A 17,800-nucleotide genomic window follows, 5' to 3' on the forward strand; every position below is an offset into this window, starting at 1 on the left:
CCCTTAATATCATCGGAAATCTATAACATTTCTCCAAGTGTCTTCCAAATGCCTTTTATAACAGTTTTCTTCTTTTCTTTCTGTAACTAGGTCTAATCGAGGTTCATGTATTTCATTTGCTTGTTCTGCCTCTTTAATCTCTTAATCTAGGCTCATCTATGGCAGACTGTATTTTTCCAAAGATAGCCACAACTATAATTTCCTACCCACATACTCTTCTACAATGATGCTTTATAACTCCCCCATCAAGTAGTGACATTTAATTCTGCCTCCTTGAATCTGGGGTGGTTTGTGACTTGCTTATAATCAATAAAGTGTTGTGGAAGGGATGCTTGTGACTTCTGAGGCAAAGGCAGAAAAGGCCACACAGCTCTGTTTGGTTCTCTTGAAACACCTGCTCTCAGGATATTCCCTCACAGAACCTTTGAGAATCCTAAGCCACATGGGCAGGCCATGTATAGGCACTCTGATTGACAATTCCAGTTGAAGCTAGACTTGGAGTCCTTCCAGCCCAGGCACAGGTGCATGAGTGAAGAACCCATCTTGGAACTGCATCCACCAGCTTCAGCTGTTCCAGCCCCCAGCTATTCAAGTCTTCTCGGTTGAGGCCCCAGACATCTTGAAGCAGTGTCAAGACATTCTCCCATCCCTGTTTGGATCCCCGACCCACGGAATCCTTGAGCATCATGAAATGGCATGCTGCCATTGACTTTTTTTTTTTAAATAAGACCAAGTCAGATGTTGTAGAATAATCCACATTCTTGATTTTCCTTATGATGTGATTTAAGGTGGTCGCTTCTTTAAACATACAAACACTGGAGAAATATTGAAATTACTCTCATCAAGGACTTGATTAAATTCTTTGGCAAAGGCTATTTTCTTGGCAGGCTTGGGTTGAGGTGAGGGTGGGAGTCCTAGGGGTACGAAGATAAATCTGATATAGTCACTTTGTTCAGATGTTGAAGAGGTGAAATGGGCAGGAAGTTAACCCACTGACCTTGGCTCTAACATTCAGTTATTTAGTGATTTCTTTGGGTCCATCTGTTTTCTTCTCCACTGCATCATCCACTTGGGTTTCCCTTCTTCCATATTTGCTACCCACCAAACAATTCCTCATACAGTCATCAGAATGATCTTCTAAAAATGTAAATTAGATCCTATCACCTCTCCTCTCATTAAAACTCATCATTGGCTTCCCATTTAAACTCACCCTCCAGTTTTTAACAGGGCTTAGCATGGTCTGGTCCTTGCCTACCTGTTCAACCTCAACTTGCATTCACTAAATCCTATGGATAGAGGTGTTAATTCACTCATACACAAATACTTCTGCAGTGCTAATTATGTAACATACATTGCTCTAGACAAAAGAGAAAAAAATCTTGTCCCTATGGAACTTAATGTCTTGTTCCTTGAACAGGTCCAGCTCTTTCCTGCCTCAGGGCCTTTGCAGAAGTTATTCTCTATGTCTGGAATGCTTTTCTTTTAACTTCTTGTTCAGTTTGCTAAAGCTGCCTTTATGCAAAATACCAGAAATGGATTGGCCTTTATTAAAAAGAAAGGGGGGGGGGTATTTATTAGGTTACAAATTTACAGTTCTAAGGCCATAAAAGTGTCCAAACTGAGGCATCAACAACAGGATACCTTCACTGAAGAAAAGCTGATGGTGTCCAGAACACCTCTGTCAACTGGGAAGGCATGTGGCTGGCATCTTCTGGTCTTTTGCTCCTGGGTTCTGGTTTCAAGATGGCTTTCTCCAAAATGTCCCTGGGCTTCTACCTCTCTTAGCTTCTCTCTCTCAGCCTCTGTGTATCCTTGCTTATTCTCCCAGGGCATTTCTCTCTAAGCATCTGAGGGTCCTCTCTTAGCTTCTTCAGGGCAAACTCTGGGCTTCACCTCTTACCTTAGCATCTCCAAATGTCCTTCTGTGTGCATCTCCCAGCATCTCCAAGTGTCTGGGTCTGTGTCAGCTCTTAGCTTCTCCCAGGGGCAAACTCTGCATTACATATCTTAGCTTCTCTCCCAAATGTCTCTCTCAGCTTCTCTGAGCTCCTTCTCTCTGTGAGCTCTTTTAAAGGACTCCAGTGATCTAATTAAGACCCACTTGGAATGGGCAAGGTCACACCTCCATGGAAATGATCTAATCAAAAGGTCTCACCTACAGTTGGGTGGGTCACATCTCCACGGAAACAACCTAATCAAAAGGTCCCACCCTAATCAAAAGACTAATAAGTCTGCCCCCACAAGATTGCATTAAAGAACATGGCTTTTGTGGGAGACATCAGCTTCTGGTTTCTTTGAACCCAAGAGTTCCGTTCTAAGTTTCTCTCTCTCTGCTCACATTTTACTATAAGCTGCAAGGAGAAGCCAGAGTACATTCTCCACACGTAGTCTGGAGATCTCCTCAGCTAAGTATTCCAGATTGTTGCTTTCAAATTCTTCCTTCCATCTGACACGAGGACTCAATTTTGCCAAATTCTCTGCCACTATAAAACAAGGATCACCTCTCTTCCAGTTTGCAACAACACATCCATCATTTCTGTTCAAGGCCTCATCAGAAGTATCTTTACAGTCCATATTTCCACAAATAGTCTCTTCAAAGCAGTTAAGGCCTTTTCTATCAAGTTCCTTCCAATTCTTCCAGAATCTTCCCCTTATCCATTTAAAAAGCTGTTCCAACATGTTTGGTATTTGCAAACTCAGCAGCAAAAGCACCCCACTTCTCTGGTACCAAAATCTGTTCCAGTTTGCTAATGCTGCCAGAATGCAAAATACAAGAGATGGATTGGCTTTTATACAGTTACAGTCTTAAGGCCATAAAGTGTCCAAGATAACACATCAGCAATCGGGTACCTTCACTGGAGGATGGCCAATGGTGTCCTGAAAACCTCTGTTAGCTGGGAAGGCAAGTGTCTGGTGTCTGCTCCAAAGTTCTGATTTCAAAATGGCTTTCTCCCAGGACATTCCTCTCTAGGCTGCAGTTCCTCAAAAATGTCACTCTTAGTTGCTCTCTCCCTGGGAGAAGCTAAGAGCTACAGCCCAACATGAGGATGTAACCAAACATGGAACCCAGCCGCCATTTCAGTACAAGCCAAGACTGGAAAAGGAGTTAAGCAGAAAGGATTTGTGGAAAGTCCTATTGTGTGATAGCTTTGACCCCTGTGTGCTTCATGCTAAGCCAAAAGAATTTTTGCAAGATCTTTATAGACAGAGATGCTGCTGGTCTGGACTGGAGGAGACAAGACAAGGTAAAAATTGAAGGAAAATTTTCTTCAAAGACAGAGCCATGGAGGTTGAGGTCTGGAGTCAAGAGGTCTCGGGCTGGGAGAGTAGAACAGCCCATACGTGTGGCAAGGGTGAATTTGCCCCAGAGGTTGAGGGCGGGCCTTCCGCCTCGATGCTCAGGAAGTGTTCTGCCACCCCAAGCCCCAAAGAGGGTGGTGCACATTCCCAGGGAATTGGGGAGAGCCTGGCTGCCACAACACTGTTCTGAAGGGGTTGAGCGTGTGCCCTGGAGATGGAAGGGAATCCGGGTTCTGCCCCAATGTTTGAGGAGGGTGGGGCTGAGAAAGTGGTCTCCCCAATGTGTGGATATGTTGGAGTACTTGCCCAAGCATTTGGAGAGGAAAGGGCTGCCACAAAGGCCCTTAGGAAGGGTTAGACTCCCACTCTCTCAAGCCCCAAGGATGCAACGTCTTTCTGTAAATGACTCTCACATTTTGAAATCTAATGGAGTTTGTCCTGCGGGTTTTAGGAACTGTTTTGGTCCCGTTAACCCTGTTTTCCTTACTCTTTCTCCTTATGGCAGTGGGAGTGTTTATCCTATGAATGTCCCTCCTTTGTATATTGGAAGCATATAACTTGTTCTAAGTTCACAGATCCATAGCTAAAGGAAAATTATGCCTTAGAACTGACCATGCCTATAATTGATTTTGATGGAATTTTGTACTTAACTATTGTTACTGAAATGATTTAAGTTTCTGTGATATTGTGGGATGAATGTATTTTGTATATGGAAAGATAATGTCATTTTGGGGTCCAGGGGGTGGAATGTGCCAGTTTGAATGTATTATGTTCCCCCAAACGCCATTATCTTTGATGTAATCTTGTGTGGGCAGACCTATCAGTGTTAATTAGATTGTAATTCTTTGACTGTTTCCATAGAGATGTGCCCCACCCAACTGTGGGTGATGACGCTGACTGGATAATTTCCAATGGGTGGGTCTGAATTAAATTACTGGTGCACTATATAAGATCAGACAGAAGGAACGAGCTTGCTACAGCTGAGAGGGACACTTTGGAGAAAGCACGGGAGCAAATGATGAGAGACAGTTTGAAGATGGCCGTTGAAAGCAGAGTCTTGCTCCGGAGAAGCTAAGAGAGGACAAACAACCCAAGAGCAACTAAGAGTGACACTTTTGAGGAACTGCAGCCTAGAGAGGAATGTCCTGGGTAAAAGCCATTTTAAAACCAGAACTTCGGAGCAGACGCCAGCCACATGCCTTCCCAGCTAACAGAGGTTTTCCAGACACCATTGGCCATCCTCCAGTGAAGGTACCCGACTACTAATGTGCTATCTTGGACACTTTATGGCCTTAAGACTATAACTGTGTAACCAAATAAACCCCGTTTTATAAAAGCCAATCCATTTCTGGTATTTTGCATTCTGGCAGCATTAGCAAACTATAATACCCCCACTGTAGAACACTGTTTATTTCCTTCATAAATGGTATCAGGGGTTATCCATCTATCAATCTATTTCATTATTTGTTTTTTTTTTTTCTATGTATAATAACTTTATCATATAAGGCCAGGTTCATGTTTAGTTCACCACTGTTTACTTAAAACTTAGTACAACGACTGGTAGCATATGGTAGGAGTTCAATAAGCATTTTCTAAAAGAATGAAGACTCTGGGTATATTTTTATTGAAAATAGTCATTGATGACCAAATTTTTTGAATAGTTATTTATATACTTTTACACATACCCTTTAGAAAAAGGCAGAAAAGTCCCTGAACTTGATTTATGGGCTGCCAGATTGGCCACCTGACCTATCTTAATCTTGGAAAAAGGAGCCATCTGGGACCCTGAATGCAAAAATCCTAACTCTGAAAGACTCCACTGTTATCCCCAATGTCCCCATACGGTGCCAGTTTTTATAACAATCTAAGCATATAAAAAGTATATATAGTACCAAATATTTATAAGCTTATAATCATATGATTATAACTCATGGGTGAGAGAAAAATAATCATGTACTAAACTGGCCAAACAGGTTTTTGAGTCTATTAGAGTCCAAAGGTGGCAAAGCTGTAGTTAAATGAGTAGAGCAAAACCAAAAATTGTTAAAGAACCATAATGAAAGCCCAGAAAGAGGAGCCCTTTACTGAGAAATGTGTTGCTTTGCAGCAATAGACATTATAAATTTGGCCAAGTGACTGTTGGTCACAAAGGAGGACCAAATTAAAGAGGGTGGATGGATTCTTATAAATCCAGGCCTATTACAGGAAAACAACTCAAAGGATAAGCCCTACTGATTACAGTTCAGTAGCATATTTATTATCCCCTTCTACGTAAATTCTCCTTTGTTCTGTTAACAACTTACACAATGCAAAGCAACTCCACTTCTGCTTAATGGGGTTAAATATACTTTTTTTCTTAAATTAAATTTTTTTCTCCTAAAACTGTTGCATATCACCATGTCTGTTCTGAGCCAGAAGTCAAATATTTCCTAATCCTTTCTTCTTCGTAACATAAACTATACCAACTATAAATGTGAAATAAACTGTTTTTCCACTATAATGGCTCTAAGAAGTAGAGTAAGTATTAAGAAATCAAGAAACTACTTCAAGTTAAAGTAGATTATTGAATACAGAGATAAGGATAAGATATAAATACTTTGGACTCCTAAACATAAATCATCCTTTCAATGACTCCCCATCATCTTAATCAGGGTCTCCAAACTTTCTGACCATGCACCATAATACATGTGTATTTATTTATAATTATCTACATCCAATATGACAAGAAGAATTATATATATCATAACTCCTACACAAGTAGAAATTTTAAAAAGACAAAAGCAAATAAAAATAGAAGTAATAATTTCTTTTTGAACCTTGAGGGATTGATTAACTTGAAACTCCCTGGATCTCACCAATATCAAGGAGAAAATCAACCTCATTGGCTTGACACAGCCAACCCTCCATAATCTGCCCTCTGCTTACTCTTCCTGCCCTATCTCCTGTCACCCCCAAAATATTCGGCACTCCAACCAATCTGAACTATTTGCAGTTTCCCACATGTGTTAAGCTCTTTCTCAGTTCAACAACTCTGCACATGCTGTTTCCTATTTCTGGAATGCCCTCATTCTCTTCGCTTTCTGTGAACACATGGTGAATTCCCAATCTCTGTTTTACTTTTCATTTTAAGTCAGGTTTATTGAGAAATAATTTACATATGCTAAAATTCACCTTTTAAGGTGTACAATTCAAGAGTTTTAACATATGTATACAGTCTGGTAAACAAAATCACAACTGAGATACAAAAAATTTCCATCACTCCAAAGTTCCCTCATGCCCCTGTTATATTCAATTCTCTCCTTCCACCTCCATCCCTGGAAACCACTGCCCGTCATTTTGCCCTTTCCAAGATGTTGAATAAATGAAACTCCCAATCATTAGGTGAAATTCAGTTCAAATATCTCGTTTGGGAAGGCTGCACTGACTGCTGTAAGCAGTCTGAAGCACTTTCTCTGCACCCAGAGCACCTTGTTCATATCTCAGTTATTGTAATTATATATATATATATATATATATATATATATATATATATATATACATACAATATAGAAGCTGAACTGGTATTTGATCATTTTTGAACTATAAAAACAAAGCCATTTCATGTGGTTCAACTTAATATCTCCCTAGACCACAAGTCATAGACAGCAGGGACTGTGTTTTACTTATTTTATATTTCTAGTAACTACAATGGAGTTTGGCATAAAGTTAGTACTTACAATATGTTTCTTGAAATTAAGAAAAGGCTTACTGTAACATCACAGATTCTACCTTCAGATTTTCCTTTTCAAAAATGGGGTAAGTATAAGCATTCATTTGATCCCTTCCACAGTTTAAGTTTCATTGGCTTTATTTAGCTTAACAGTATTTACAACTATTTTCCCTTGCTTTTGCTTCTGTATGTGTGGTAAAATCTCTTCAAAAGAAATATTCATTTTTTAAAAAAAGAGGAAAAGCAGGAAGAAGCTACCCAAATACCATTTTGTAACCAAAGTCAAGGGATTTCACCACTTCACTTTCAAAATACTTTATGCTTTTCAAATGAGAAATATAAGTAGTGCTAAATAAAGAGATCAGTTGTGCAAACTAAACATGGCATTTTAAATTCAGATACGTATTTAATAAGAGCAAAGGCAAATCTCATTCAATAATTTCAAGTTTTTCAATATTATTCAATTTGAAGAAAAGCTATAATGACTGAAATAATGTTTAGTATTATATGGATGGCTACAAGGCAAATCGGTTCTGCGTGACAGGTAGAACTGGTCAGCTAAAGTTAGGAACCAGTATCTGGTGAAGACTGTGAGCAATTAGCAGGAAGTGAAACATGATTGTATGAACATTTTTCATTCTTCCTCATCAAAGCCCTTAAGTTAAGAAAATGTGTTCATTGACCCTTCAGCAAGCCAAGGTAGTCACAACCAATGCCCTTCACAATCCGGCTCTAATTCATTTTAGAGACTTCTCTCCTTCTACGGCATTTCATGTCTCTTATACTTGAACTACAACGAACTCACAGAGAATATCACAATGAACATTCCATTATTCCATATCCTTTCCTATATGCTCCTTCACCAGCCTAGAAAGTCCTTCTCCATCTTCTCTGTCTACTAATATTTAAAAATTCAGCTCAAATACCATCTTCCCTGGGATGATTTTCCTGACTTCACCATCTAGAGTTATTAATCGGCCTTTTGTATTTTCACAGCATGTAATTAATGCCACTATTGCATTAGTTTACCCACAGTAAGATAACTTATCTGTTGATGTTTTATCTTCTCAATTATGTTGTCAATTATATTGTCACATGTGCTGGGAATACCACAGACACTCAATACTGTTTGTTGTATGAGTAAATGAGTAAACCATGGGATCACAATATTGAACAACAAAACACCACTGGAAGGATTATTTGGAAACAGATATTGAGATTACAGAGTAAGGTTAACTCCACGAGGATAGGGACCATGCCTGCTTTGTCTATTGCTGTATTCCTAGCACTTAGCCTAGTGTCTGGCTAAATAAATACTTTATGCTTATGGAAAGCAAGAAGAATAATCATATAATAATTACTTGCACATAAACTAAAGGAGGGAATCCATACACAGGTTTTAAGAGAAGCAACTTTAGCTTAGAGGTAGTATAACAAGGAATAAAGAAACTGTAGAAAATAATAACATCATTGATTAGCAAAAAAAAAAAAAAATCTAAATGTCACTATAAGCATGACAGATTTTTGGGGGAGGAGAGACAATGTAAATTGAGGGAAATATAATTCATGTATATAATTAGTCACAGACTGGTCATAAACTGATTAAATTTGTCTGCCAGTAGAAATAAAAATCATGATGTCCTTCACATCTGCCCCCCACCCCCCCAAAAAAAGTATCATTTACCACTAATGTATTTGTTTTTTCTGTTTAATACCTGTACTTGGAGCAATGGAAGTGGTAATTAACCTCCAAAATGAGTTATTTATTTACTTGCATATTATGATGACTGTACACCTGTAAATAATCACTGAAGCCCTTTACTTGGCACCATCATCAGCCAATATTTAAAGACTATCTGGTTGTCTCTAATACCGGTGCCTATGTGCCGACAGTTCACTGTAAAGAAGTCGAAGAGACTGGTTGTCCAACATCACTCAGACACCTGATCTAGATCAAGGTGTTGGGCACAGCACACTGACAGTACTTGTAAACTCAGATGGCAAGATTAAGACTTCAGGGCAAACCCCAGCCAAGTTTAAAAGAATTTTACACACAGAAAGCAAACTCTCTTTGCTTTGCACTTTGGCTTTTCCATCTATGTTGGTCAGATTGGATTTGGCAAACCTTGACCCAGGTTTTACACCTTGATACCCAATGTTTCCAGGAATCCCATTTACACCTCTTTTTTCTGTCCTCTTTTTCTAAGAGATGGAAACTTCCCTGAAATTAGTCTAGAACTTGGTATTTTCTACTCACTGAAATCAAATACAGGGATAAAACAGGGAAAAGACTAGGATTAAAATCCTAAGAATAGGAATTACAATGTAAAGAGACTTAATCATGGACTGAATTAGATTTAATGTTAACTAAAAATATGGTTGCTTCTTTAATGGTTCCTTAGATGTATTAATTACACATTTATTTTTCAATCTAAATGGTACATTAGTAATTATCAATCCGTGGGGAAGCGAAGAACAGCACTTGAATCTGAGGCAAGATATATGACTGGGATACCATCCTACCATTACTCCAGGATACTGTACATAAATTATACACACAAGCTTCTGAAAGTCAAAACTTCAAAACTAAAATAATGAAATCATAACTTTGTGACATAATAGTTTTGTAATCTCCTGTCTATGCTGGCATATGCAGTATTTGCACAAAGCTATACTTTTCTAACTGGAGTTACCCCCACCCCCCTCAGAATCTGTTCTTTCACTATATAGCTGCTTCAGAATGGTCAGGTTATACACACTTTCTCTGGGTAACTGAATTATAAAATGCCTGTAGAAGCTTAAGCAACTGTTTTTATAACCTTCCCCATCTTACTCTTACTCTCCTAGAGACACTCCTGGCCTATTCCTTTTAATGAGAGAAAGGCATGTGTGTCTACCAGCACTTGAAGAAACACTGCACCTTTTTTGAACGTGTATTTCCTGAATATAATAGCTTAATTAAATGAAACTTCTAAAAGGACCTGATAAATGTTTGGATTTTAAATGTTGTTGCTTTAGACTTCTGCTCCTTCCCACAAGACAGGACAAAGAAAGAAAACTGGTTTTGAGTCAGAATGAACATGGAATTCCAGCTCATTTTTGAAACGTACTTGGACAACTTTTCAAAGCCTGGGATGAAGCAAAATGTCCTCAGTCTGAAGCTCATATGAGGCACTCCCCTAAGCTTTCCCCCTAAGATCTGCAACAAGACAAGGATGCCCATTTTCACTATTGCTATTACATTGTACTGGAAGTTCTAATAGAGCAATTAGGCAAGAAAAAGAAGTAAAAGGCATCCCCATCTGTTTGCAGATGACATGACCCTTCATGTAGAAAATCCTCAGTAATCTAGAAGAAAGCTACAAGGCTTAATTAATTCAGCAAAGTGGACGGGTATAAGATCAACATACAAAAAATCAGTGATATTTCTATAAACCAGCAATGAGCAATTTGAAAAGGAAAACAAGAAAACAATCCCATTTCCAATAGCAACTAATATAATCAAATATCTAGGAATGAATTTAACCAAGTATGGAAGGACTTGTGCACAGAATAGTGCAAAACATTGCTGAAAGAAATTAAGAAGACCTAAATAAATGGAAAGACATACCACGTTCATTAATTGGAAGACTAAGTATTGTTAAGATGTCAATAGTACCCCAAACAATTTACAGTTTTAATACGATCCCAATCAAAATTCCTACAGCTTTCTTCAAACAAATGGGAAAGCAAATCATTAAATTCATATGGAAGGTCAAGGGGCTCCAAATACCCAAAACTATATTGAAAAAGAATAACAACTTGGCAGAGTCATACTTCCCAATTTCAAAACTTAATACAAAGCTACACTAATCAAAAAGAGTGGTACTGGCACAAGGACAGACATATAGACCAATGACATAGAATTCAAAGTTCAGAAATAAACCCACACACCTGCAGCAAACTAATTTTTGACAAGGGTGCCAAGTGCACTCAATGGGGGAAAGAATAATCTCTTCAACAAAATGGTGCTGGGAAAGCTGGATATTCACATGCAAATGAATGAAAATGGAACCCCGACCTCATACCGTATAGAAAAATTATCTCAAAATGGATCAAAGACCTAAATATAAGAACAAAACTCCTAGAAGAATACATAAAGGAATATCTTCAGGACTTTGTGTTAGGGGATGGATTCTTAGACTTTACATCAAAAGCATAAAGAACAAAAAAATTAGATAAACTGGACCTCATCAATATTTAAAACTTTTGTGCATCAAAGGACATCATCAAGAAAGTGAAAAGATAACCTAGAAAATGGGAGGTAATATTTGGATACTATGTATCTGTTAAGGGTTTAATATTTAGACTATACAAAGAACTCCTACAATTCAACCACAAAAGACAAACAATCCAATTTAAAGTGAGCACAAGACTTGAGGACACATACACACTTCTCCTAAAAAGATATAATGGCTAATAAAGACATGACAAGATGTTCAGCATCATTAGCCATTAGGGAAATGAAAATCAAAACAACAATGAGATACCACTTTATACCCACTAGAATGGTTAACATTTTTTTAAAAAATGGAAAATAACAAGTGTTGGTGAGGATGTGGAGAAATAGAACATGGGAATATAAATATAATATAAAATATAAATATAATATAAAATGGTGTAGCCATTGTGGAAAACAGTTTAGTGAATCCTCAAAAAACTAAATATAGAACTACTGTATGACCTGGCAATCCCACTTTCTAGGTATATACCCAAAAGAACTGAAAGCAGGGATTCAGGTCTGTACACCCATGTTCACAGCAGCTTTTTTGACAATAGCCAAAAGGTAGAAACAATCCAAGTGTCTATCAATGGACAAATGGATAAAAACAAATGTGGTATTCACATACACTGAAATATTATTCAGTCATAAAAAGGAATGAAGTTCTGAATCATGCTAGGATCATGGATGAACCCTGAAGACAATGTTTAGTGAAATAAGCCAGAAGGCATAGGATATACATTGTATGATCTCACTTATATGAGACAATTAAAATATGCAAATTCATAGAGAAAGAAAGATGATTTCAGCATACCAGGTGCAAGACTGGGTATGGGGAATGGGAAGTTAATGCTTAATCAGACTAGAGTCTGTTTGAGATAATGGAAAAGTTTTGGTAATGGATAGTGGTGAGTGTAGCACAACATTGTAAATGTAATTAACACCACTGAACTGTATACTTGAAAGAGGTTAAAACGGGAATTTTTATGTTGTACATATGTTACCACAATAAAATTTAAAAAAAAAAATTGTTTGGATACTATATAGTTAAACAAAGCCTACTTGGCTACTATACTTTTTCCCTGTAACCCAATCTCACAATAATTGCCTTAAACAAACAAACCAACAAAAACAGTTACTTCTGTATGCAATACCTCAGTTACAACATAGTAGTCTGACTCAACCCTGAGACCTTTATTAGGCTCTTTTCTACTTCCTAAATTTGTTATAGTTTATAATCAGGGTGAGGGAAAGGATTTAATTTTTACCATGCCCAGTGTTGGTGGTACTGGAAAAATTAATGATCAGAGTACACACAGTTATCAGATTTAATAGGAGTCTTATTTTTCAATAGAAAGGGCAATAATTTAATTTTATGCAACTCAATTCCAGTAGTACTTGCAATAGGTAGGGATGGAGGGGTTCATGTAATGTTGGTCTATAGGCTCTTTACTTCAATAGCACAGCAGAAGGTTTTCAGATGAACACAAAGAGAGAAGTCTTGGATGTTAGGTTTTCTTTCAGTTGATGAGAGCTCTTTTTGATGTTTAGTCACAATTGCTTAACTCTAAGGTTCTGAAGACAACCAACAATCAAAATGGACCCTCTTACTCCCATCATAATATCTATTATCCAGATAAAGAAAAGGATTATGTCAATGTTTTTCTTACAACCCTGACCATCCCTATATGATTATTAAAACCCCATAAAATCTCATTCTATAATATTGGTGTTGTTACACTATTCATATCCTGTATCTAGAACTATTTTGCACCTTTGGAGAGGTGTCATAGGAGGGCACACTGAGTTGTGCAAATATTCAATGTCTCAGTGTGCTAATACATTCAGAAACATTGGTATTTACGGAAATGCCACATAGGACATAGGTATAACTTGATTTATCAGAAAGGTAACATTTTGACTTTTCTGTGGCTATGCCTTTGACCTACTATAGAACTATTATATCTGTTGCTGGTGAAAACAATTAAATTGGCTAACCAGAATTCAGGCTAGGTCATTGATTGATTTGTACATTCAAAAACATTTATTGAGTATTTAATGTGTAGAAGGCATTGTGCTAAAGTCTAGAGATACACTGGTGAATAAGATATGGTCCCTGTCCTCATGGAGCTCACCATTTGCAAAGGGAGACAGACAATAAAAAGCAAACAAATAATTGTAAAATAGTTACAAACTGTGATAGGTGTTCTGAAAGAGAAAGAGAATACTATGATAGAGAATAATGAAGAGCGAGCCATCTTCAATAGAATAGTCATGGGAGGTGCCTTTACCACATCTGAAATAGAAGGAGAGTTAGGGATGGGAGGGAGGAAGCATCCTGAACACTAGGAAATAGCCTGTGTAAAGGGTTTGAGGCAGAGATAGGCATATTCATTCAAAGGAACAGAAAGAAAGCTAGTGTGACTGAAGCAAAGTGAGCAAAGGAGAGTGTCTCATAAGATGTTCAACTATGATTCTACATGATAACAAGGTAGAAATTAAAATTCTAGAACAGGGGTCTGCAAACTATGCCCTGCAGGCCAAATGTATCCTGCCCTAGTTTTAGAAATAAAGTTTTATTGAAGCTATTATGTACCCCAGAAAATGCCATGTTCCTTTAATCCATTTCTATGGGTGCAGACCTGTTACGGGTGGGACTTTTTGATTAAGTTGTTTCAATTAAGATGTGACCTACCCTTAATCCTTTGCTGGAATCTTTCATGAGGACAAAAGACAGGAAAAGCCCAGAGAGCTCAGAGAGAAACACTCAGAGAGAGCTGAGAGAGAAAATCCTGGGAGGAGCTGAGAGAGGAGGCCACTGAAGCTAGAAGCTGAAAGCAACAGAATGCAGAGAGAAGGACCAGCAGACATGGGCATGTGCCTTCCCATGTGACAGAGGTGTCCCAGAAGCTGGCAGCCTTTCTTCAGAAAAGGTACCTTCCTGTTGATGCCTTAATTTGGACATTTTCATGGCCTTAGAACTGCAAATTTGCAAGCTAATAAATCCCCATTGTAAAGGCCAACCCATTTCCAGTATACTGCATTTCAGCAGCTTTAGCAAACCTAAAACAAAAGCCATGCCCATTCAGATACATATTGCCTATGACTGCTTTTGTGCTACAACCATATGGCATGCAAACCCTAAAATATTTACTATCTGGCTCTTTACAGAACCAGTTTTTTTGACCTCTGTTATAGAGTACAGACTAATTTAAAAATGAAAAAATTCAAAGATTAAATTCAATTTTTGTCTTTATTACAGTTCTCTGTCAAATAAAGCACCAAGAATCTGTTATAGTTAAAGTCATGGATGAAAACTTAGGTATATCACTAGATGATAACTCTTTTCTTCCTTTGACAGAAATGTCCATTATTTTATGATATAGTCCATACATTTTGGCCTCATATAACTGCCATGACAGATGATTCCTTGGGGGTGGGGGTGGGTGGAAAGGAGTAGGAAGGATAGACAACTATGGTAGCTTCAGATATTCTGCATGCGCTCAGGAACAGTGAGTCATCTCTGCTCTGCAAATGATCTGAGGAATGAAGGCAGCCTTCAGATAGCAAATAGTAACTTAGTACAAGAACTCCTTCCCCTTTGCAGGGGAAGAGAATTCTGAGAGAGATAGGAGCACTAGGGTCATATCAAGAATGGCTCGTATGCTACACTAAAGAGTATAACTTTCAGCCCATATGCAAGAGGGAATTGCTGAACAGACTGAGGCATAATCAAGTTAATATTTTAGAAATATAATACTGGTAGTAGCATGGAATATAGTCGAGAAAATAGAAGACTGTTAGCAGAAAGACCAGTTTGGAAGAATATCTTTGACTAACTCAGGCTGATTGGGGCCTGAAAGCAGTGAGAAAGGAGAAAGTTACTGACTAGAGATGGTGATTGTGGAGGGTGAGGGGAAAAAAAAAGGAGTCAAGGAAGATTCCCAGGTTTGTAGCTTGAATGACAAGGTAGATAAGGAAAGCAGAAGATTGATAGTTGGGAGGATGGGAATAAGTGGTAGAAAGTTTGAGGTAGCTGTGGCTACACAAGTGAAGATGTCTACTTCACACCTGCATATGAATCAGGCATTAGAAGAAAAGTCAAAGCAGGAGAGAAAGATTTGGGAACTGTGATTTATTAATTTATTAATAAATCACAGTTAATTTCTAATTTCTGAGATATTAGAAGAGATTGAGATGCATATTACATGGAAGTATGCAGAGTGAGAAAAAGAGCAATTACAGACCCCTAAGAATTTTCAACACTTATATGGAGAGATCGACACTCTGCAGTCTGGATGCATAATAGCAGGTAGACCTATTGGCCTGAGGTTGGAAGTTAGCAGTAGAGAGATAATGAGAATTTGAGTGTGAGAAACTGAGGTGCTAGCATCTCACTAGGATAGTTATTATTAAAATAAGTAAAAAAATGTGTTGGAAAGGATGTGGAGAAGTAGGAACCCTTGTTCATTGTTGGTGGAAATGGTACAGCTACTATGGAAAGCAGTTTGGCAATGCCTCCAAAAGTTAAAACACAGAATTACCACATGACTCGGCAATTCCACTCCAAAAGAATTGAAACCAGGAACTCAAACAGATATTTGTAAACCAATATTCACAAAGTGGAAACAACCCAAGTGCGTCCATCAACAGATGAAGGAATAAACAAAATGTGGTATATACATACAATGGACTATGATTCAGCCATAAAAAGAAATGAAGTGCTAGTATACTCTACAACATGGGTGAACCTCGCAGAAATCATGTTGAGCTAAATAAGCCAGACACAAAAGACAAATATTGTATGATTTCTTTCTGTTACGTGAAATACTTAGAATAAGCAAATTCATAGAGATAGCAAGCAAAACAGTGGTTACCACTGGAGGAGGGAATGGGGAGTTATTAAGTACACATGAGTTTTGGTTTGGAATGTGAAAATAGTCTGGAAATATCTAGTGCTGAAAGTTACACAGTATTTAAAGTCAAAGAACTGTCCACTTAAAATGGTTAAAATGATTTGTATGTTACGTGTGTTTTACCACAATTAAAAATAAATAAATTAAAAAAAATACACTATAGTTTAAGTTTTCAGAGACGGAAGAGTTGTGGGTGACAAACGAGGACCAGGGAGGAGCCCTTAGAGACTGTGGTTGAATCAGAGTGGAAATGCAGGTCCAAGAAGAAATAAAGAGGTGAGGGTATTAGATGGGTCACTAGCATGGATACTAAAGTCAGTTAAAATGATGGCTGGAGGACAGACGGGATGAATATGTGCCAAGTGTCAAAGTCCTGAGTTAATGTGGTAAAATCACTAGGAAGTCAGTGTAAGGATGGTACAGTCTCACCATAAGAATCTCATAAGAGGAAGGCCTTTTTGTGTGATACTGAGAGTAATAATAACCTGAAGTTCTATGATGCGGTTATGAAGGGGTGATCGGTTCAGGGAGAATGAGCCACTTCCAAAAGTGCAGACTGTTCTCAGAGGGCAGCCAGGCTACAGACAAGAAGGTGTAGAAGCAGGGGTAGGGTAGAATGTTTACAATAGAACTGATGTTATAAAGGATGGAGTGGAAAGCTGTGGGATAGAGATTATAAAAAAGCAAAAAGGAAACAGGATGAAAAGAAAAGGAACAAACAGCAAAGAAACTTCATCTTGACTGGGAAGAAAGGGTAGTGAGGTTTGAGCTGAGAACCACAGGATATGATGTCTCAAAGGCACCTTATATTCAACAGGTCTAAGGTCAAAAAGTACCCCAAACTTGGCACTCTTACAGTGTTTCCTAGCTCAGTGAACAGTACTACTGTCCATCAAGTTGTGCAGGTTAGAAATCTAGGAGTCATTCGTTATTCCCCTTCATTATACCGCACATCTAAACTATCACATAAAGATCAGGTAAAAGGAAAAAGCATTCAAGCCAGAGGGAAAATATATGCAATATTCCTATGTCGAAAGCATGGTATATTCTGGAAACTAAAGACCCATTTCTGTGGCATAGAAGAGGAAGGAGCTTAGATCATGAAGGGTCTTGTAGGTCATGTTAAGAATTTTGTGCTTTATCCCTTGACAGGTCTAAAGCAAGGAAAGTGACAAAATCAGAGTTAAATTTTGAAAAAGGTGTTCTGGCTATAGAACGGAGAAGAGATCTGAGACGGGATAAAATACAAGGAGAACAGAAAAAAGGCTAGTGCAGTCATCCAGGAGAGACGGGGTGGTGCTTGGAACAGGGTGGCAACAGTGGATGTGGAGAGAAGTGGATGATTTTAGGGCTAGTAAAGAGATTAAGCCAATAGAAATTGGTGATAGTGGTGGGAACTCTCCTAGTTAAATGTTAGGGAATGCTCTAGTTGAAAGGTAACAGTTGATTATACAGGAGAGAAAACAGATAAATGAGTGTTCTGTAATACATAGGACTGCCCTTAGACCTGGTAAGGGGCCCCTGTCTATTCTGGCCCTCTTCCCCTATGAAGGGGAAGGAGCCCATGGGGTTAAAAGGCTGTATCTGCCTGAGCCTGCACTCCTCTTTCAGACT

Source organism: Choloepus didactylus, chromosome 5, assembly GCF_015220235.1.
Source record: "Choloepus didactylus isolate mChoDid1 chromosome 5, mChoDid1.pri, whole genome shotgun sequence".
NCBI lineage: Eukaryota > Metazoa > Chordata > Mammalia > Pilosa > Megalonychidae > Choloepus > Choloepus didactylus.